The following is a 6,298-nucleotide window of genomic DNA, read 5'->3' as shown; positions in this document are numbered from 1 at the left end:
TGACACATGGAAATCAATAGGCTAATTGGTAATGAAAAATCAAAACAATTCCATTTTATTTGCTTTTTGTACATTTCAAGCTAACAGTCAAGCACAAAAATCAATTTATTTAAAATAATTCCACGTCTGTATAGTGAGTGTGAGTATATTGTAGTTGTTCAATTAAAAATACTTTATTGATCACAAAAGTAAATTATACAGTATAATATAATAGTAGTTCAAATGCATGTATTTTAGTTTAGCTATGCTCCCCAGTGTAGGCAAGGACATAGCGTGTGTAAATAAATAACGCACCATTGTGACACATTCGTTTGAAGATGTGGTTCTGCAGGTTTGTCATTCTGAGTGTCTTGCACTGAGTCAGACTCTGGCTCGTACATGTAAGGCTGGATTGACAAGTCTACCGTTGTTGACATCCTTATACTTTCTTGCCATCTGCCATCACTAATATGCACCTTCATTTACATTCATTTTTGTACTGTACTTTACGGTGTATATATGTATATAAATAAGCATATGTGTTTATGAATATGTGTATATGTGCATTGGTACATTACTACATATCACATGTATATTGTGGGGTTTTGTTTGTTATCTTTTATTAATCTTTCATTATTCTTCTCAGCGTCTCTTGTATTAAGCTGCAGTAATATGCAAATTTCCAGACTGTGGGATCAATAAAGTTTTATCTTATCTTATTTTATCTTAAAAACAATTTTTAGTCGGTAGATAACTCTGTTTTTGCTATGAAACTACAAACATGGCCAAACGGGGTGGAGTCGAATGCTCAGCAACCTGGAGGGGGCGGGGTGTGAAATATCTCACTTGTATTTAAAGAGACCACACCAAAACAGCTTGCTCTGAGGCACAACTCAGAACAGGAGTCTGTCGAGCAACAAAAACGAGGAATCAAGACCAAAACGTTGCAGTTTTATTTTAAATAGACCATAAGTGAATGATTTACACGTGAAAAAGACGAATTTAAAAGCATGATATAATACCTTTGAAGCTGATCAGAGTATGGAAAGGAGCCAAAGGTTCCTTTGCACATCAATCATTCCATTCAAACCTGCAGTTATAAAGTAAACAGTCTGCCATCTGCAACCCAAGATCAGTTTTTCCACAGAGGCAGAGATGATGATGAGAGCAGCATACTTTGCTTTGACAGGTCAACACAGAGTTGCCTGGCAGCTTTTTGATAAGCTATGTTTTCACAACCATAATTCTGACAACGTTTGAACATTGTGTAAATTGTAAATAATAACAGAATGATTCATAAAGCTGGTACCTTTCGGAGTATGGTGGCACAGTGGTTAGCATTGTTGCCTCACCTCAAGAAGACTGCAGGTTTGGATTGCAGCCTGGGTCCTTTCTATTTCTAGATTACCCTGTGCATGCATGAATTTAGGGTACCTCAGTTTCCTCACACAGACCAAAAACATGCCTGTTAGAGTAACTCCATCTCTATCAGCTGCCTCTTATCAGTTGAGTTGCGAAGGTAACAGGTCCAGGAGAGGAACCCAGACAGTGACAGCTGACCACAAATCTTATAAATCCAAACTTTATTCACTGTATACATTTAAACAATTGTTTAAACACAAAGATGTAAATAAAAATGCATGTTTATTTATTTATTTATTTATTTATTTACTTACTTACTTTGAAAAAAATAATGTCATCTTCTCAACTCATTTCCTAATATTTGGGACAGTGTCACATTTCCCTCTGTGAAGCATCTCCTCTTTTTGTAACAGCAGTCTAAAAATGCCTAACTGAGGAGACCATTGCTGGAGTTTTTGGCAGCAATGTTCTAGGAATGTAGCTGTACAACAGCTGAGTCTATTTTGCTAGATTTTTTTGGGTTTAATGATTTCGATTGGTGAGAAACCTGCAGGCAGGCCATTTCAGTAACTGGACTTTTCTACTATAAAGACATGCTAGAGGCCATATGTGGTTTAGTATTGTTTGGCTGAAACATGCAAGGTCTTCCCTGAAAAATACCTTGCCTGGGTGGGATCGCATGTTGTAAAACTTGTACAGTATATACTTCGCTGCACTGATTGTGCATTTTCAGAGGCGTAAGCTGCTGAGACTAATGCGTCTCCATATCATCAGAGAGGCATGTCTTTGAACTGCACACTGATCATTTGGATGGTTTCTCTTCTCTTTCATATACAGTAGAGAGTGTCTGTGGTTTTAAAAAAATGTTTTTCAATTTTTGATTTCTTTGACCACAAATCCCCTCAGTCCATTAGCTAAGCTTTAGTCAAAAACATTTGTTTCAATGTTCCCAGATGAATGAAAGAGCTTTACCTGCATTTGTGAATGGCACTGCAAACTGTGTTTGCAGGCAATGTTTTGTGAAAGTGTTTCCATGTGCAGCGATGTCCAGAAAAGAATCAGACTTGTTTCACATGCAGAGGTCCCTGAGGACCTGAAGATCACATGCAAACAAAAACAGACGTACAGCCTTGTTCTGTGCACACAGTGATTTCCACAGATTCTTGAAATATTTTGATGATTTTTATAATTTATAAATAATGAGTTTTTATTTTTAAGTTTTCCTTATTTGTCATTGAGGATCATTATTTTGTTTACTAGCTGTGGGTGAAAATTTTAACTGATTACTTTTGCTTCTGTTGCAATTTTGCAATGGTATAATTTTGTGTTTTAACATTTTATGTTTGCTAAGTTTCATTGTAAATAAAAAATGGATTTATGAGATTTTTGCCAAGTATTGAATTCGATATTTATGTACTTTTCACACAACAACCCAACTTTATCGGTAAATGAGGTTGTAGATCAGGGGCGGAGCTGGCCGTTGGGAGTACCGGGACTTTTCCCGTTGGGCCGGTGCATCACTGGACTAGCCCACGCAACGAGGAAAAAAAAGTTGTGTAGTTACGCTCAATACCAGTAGATGGCGATAATGCACTAATTCATTGTTTACCAACCATCAACAAAGACCGACGAAGAACACAAGTTTGCCGAAGAAGAAGTAAGAACAGGAAAATGAATAATAAGAGCAAAAAAACGGAGAATAAACGTAAGGGAGGAGAACAAAAATTGAGAGAAAAGAAAAAAACATCTACAAGCAAATTCAGCCAAATGTCAGAAACTGACATTTATTTTCTGCTGGTGCATCATCCTCATCCTCATTGGAACCTACATCTGGAGAACAACGTGACTCGGAGGAGGATGGTAGTCATGTAGGTGGCTGTATTTGTTTCCAGTTTGCTAACTTTTAAAACAATGCATTTAGCTGTTAAATAAATAAAGCCATTGTGACTAGATGTGTGGACTAGGTCCAAACTGTGCACAGTAACTGATAATTTTATAAAACTGTGTTGCTTAAAATGTTTTAACATCAGTTTTAGAAATTTACATCATACATTGGCATTCTAAAAGAAAAAAATCATAAATGTTTGTGGGTTTCACAGATAACTTCGTCTACTTGTATTTTATTTTTATTTTACTTTATTTTATTAGTATTGATTGATTGATTGACTGATTGATTGATTGAATTAAGGTCTAATATACAATAACAGTATATTCAAATGAAAAAAAGTTTAAATTCACACAGTTCATGTGCTGGAAAAAGAAAATGATACCACATTAGATTATAAAAAGACATGGGTTTTTACGATGTAAAAACAAGTGTGCATTGCCATGTAGCATGACATTGCAACATGGCTTTGCCTGCAGCATTGGACTTGCAGAATGAAATGGGACCAAGTTCAAATGTGTTTTCTATACCAGCTTGTGGCTCTCACATGAGCAGGTGTTTGTAATTAAGGTAATTGTGTGACAATATGAAGTTTGAAGAGATTTTTGTTAAAGTAGCAGTAGCTGGATTTGAACCCTGATCTCCCGCATGAAAGCCCACAGTGCTCATCATGAGACTATTGGAGATGTGGCAGAGGACAATCCCAGGGATTGGATTGTATGTATACAGAAAAAGTTTACCTTGCCAATGCAATTATTGACACTTAAGTGCAATATATTACATCAATAGAGCAGTATTAGGACAATAGTATAGTAAAACATCAAAATACAATCATATTAGTATTGTAAACACTGAACAATTGAGATGAAATATTATTAAAGTATGGAGCAGTACCAAGTTGAGTCCAGCATGGGGCAGTATTGGACCAATTACAAGGCCCAATTGACTCCCATTAAATGAATTTTGGAATAAAGTTTAAACATTAATATTTCAAAAACTACAAGTTGTACAGGTACCAGAATGCATAGCAATCATTTGGCACAGGACCTTTACAGATAGAAATCACAATGGCAGCTGTAGGACAAAGTATGCAGGAGGAGTAGCGTGGCGACATGGAAGAAGACGGAATAAGTTGAATAATAATAATATTAAAGGGAAACAGGAAAACAATAGTGTGCATTGCATTGGCAATGCAATGCACACTATTGGCAATGCACACTGATAATGTTATTTTTGGGGGGTAAAATCATAATGGGTCAAAAATGACCATGTGGAACTCTGAGAGTCAATGCCTGCGAGCTAACTGCTGCTCTGCTATTTTAATTACTTTACTAATTACTCAACATTACATCCTTAGATTTTGTACAGTTCCCAGAGACGATGTTTGTTGTTTCTGCCTCCACCATCGGCCTCCAGCATTTGCAGACATCATCTGCCAGCCTGGACCTTGAATGGGCCAGTCAGGTACTAAATTCCCGGGTCACATTTTTGCCCCAGTCCGCCCCTGATGTAGATACAGTATGTGGCGGAAAACGACTTATCTGTCCGATTGTTCCACTGGAGGCAGGTACATCTGAGCACATTTAGTCTGCAGAACGTGAACTTTAAACGAGGCAATGATACATGCTAATGAAAAATTCCAGCAGTGTTGACTCACAAGCGCCGACACTCATGGATGCCTCTCACACCGACACACAAAGAGCCATGTCTGTTATCTCCTGCATCCATTAAGTACTTTAAGCACTGCGTACTTGTCACACAGTCAATTTCTAATGAATTCTCAGCGTGAGAAATGGAGGCAATAAAGGAGAAGTAGATGAGAAGAGGACACCGCTGTGTGCAGTCTGAGGTGTAATGAAAGCAAAGGGATGTATAATGTCTATTACCTTGGCCATGACCAAAGTCCTGACTCTGTATCATTTTTTATGGCGTAATCCTTCTCAGGCTGTTCTTCCAGGAGAGGATTCAACTCGGCAGCAAACAGGTGAGGGGATTACACAGGTTCCTGCTCGATCTTACTCACACCTCCAATTTCCATTTCTACTATTTTTAACACTATTTATCCTCTCTCACCTTGCCATCTTCCCATTTTCTGAGCCTCCTCCTCGATTCTGCTCATGTAGGCCAATCATTCATATCTGTCACTCTGATGTGGCTCTGACTGGGAGGCTGGAAAGATGCAGGAGAAAAATCATTTTCATCCCACCTCTCAGGGAGCAATATCATATGTAATTAAAGGCCTAGCATTCCTTGAAAAAAGACATACCACCCACCGCTTTTCATATTAAAATTTATACTGAGATCTTACAGCAAGGAGTGATTGAGTTACAGCTGTTTTGGTCAAACCTTAAAATAAGATAATGTCTGATCTTAAGCAATATTACAACATCTCACACATTTTGTTAGTCTTCAGAGTTTCAACTCCTCCCATTTGAGTTCAACACCAATAACATTGTCTGAGTTGTAGCCAGACAGCCACCCTCATTTGGTATTTATTTCATCTGTACAGTCCACAAAATTACATTTTCTTCCTGTGGATAAACTACTTGAAAAATATAATTTGGAGTATATACTTTAAATGTGCATTCCACACAAAAACACAGGAAATTATTTGATTAATTTAGGTTAAATTATGAAGTTATTCCTTTACAAAAAATTAACAACATATATTTACCAGTGTTCCCCTGCAAAAACAACTGAGAAATATTATAGAAAAATACAATTACCTGTATTTTCTGTGTGAGTTGTAGGTTACATTTGAAGTAACCTACTCAAAATGGTTAGGTTATTTTTTCTCTGGAAAAATACTGGAAAAAATATTTATTGTTTTTATATAATAACTACAGTATGAATACAACATTTTTGGACCAGAGTGTCAATGAAAGTGTATGTTTTTAATTACATTGTAGGGTTTATGAGCTACTCTGCCAGGTCAGAAAAGTATTTTTCCCAATAACCCAGTAAATGTGGAAAAAACTCAGATTTCCCAGCTTTTCACCACCTTTGAAGGCAGCATTACATGTGTGAAAGTCAAATTCACAGGTGAGCAGATCTGTGAGTGTGCAAATCTTG

The 6,298-nt window shown here is 36.9% G+C and overlaps 1 long non-coding RNA gene across 1 annotated transcript in view; it reads left to right on the top strand.

The window, feature by feature from the left end:
* Positions 1-6,298, top strand: part of LOC106529243 (uncharacterized) — a 14,572-nt gene that overhangs the window by 5,597 nt on the left and 2,677 nt on the right. Inside the window, exon 2 of the long non-coding RNA XR_001311614.1 lies at positions 332-335. This is a non-coding gene — a long non-coding RNA (uncharacterized LOC106529243). The remainder of the gene's footprint in view (positions 1-331; positions 336-6,298) is intronic.

This window comes from Austrofundulus limnaeus, unplaced genomic scaffold (assembly GCF_001266775.1).
Source record: "Austrofundulus limnaeus strain Quisiro unplaced genomic scaffold, Austrofundulus_limnaeus-1.0 Scaffold430, whole genome shotgun sequence".
Lineage (NCBI taxonomy): Eukaryota > Metazoa > Chordata > Actinopteri > Cyprinodontiformes > Rivulidae > Austrofundulus > Austrofundulus limnaeus.
This window is presented reverse-complemented; position numbering and strand designations above follow the sequence as displayed.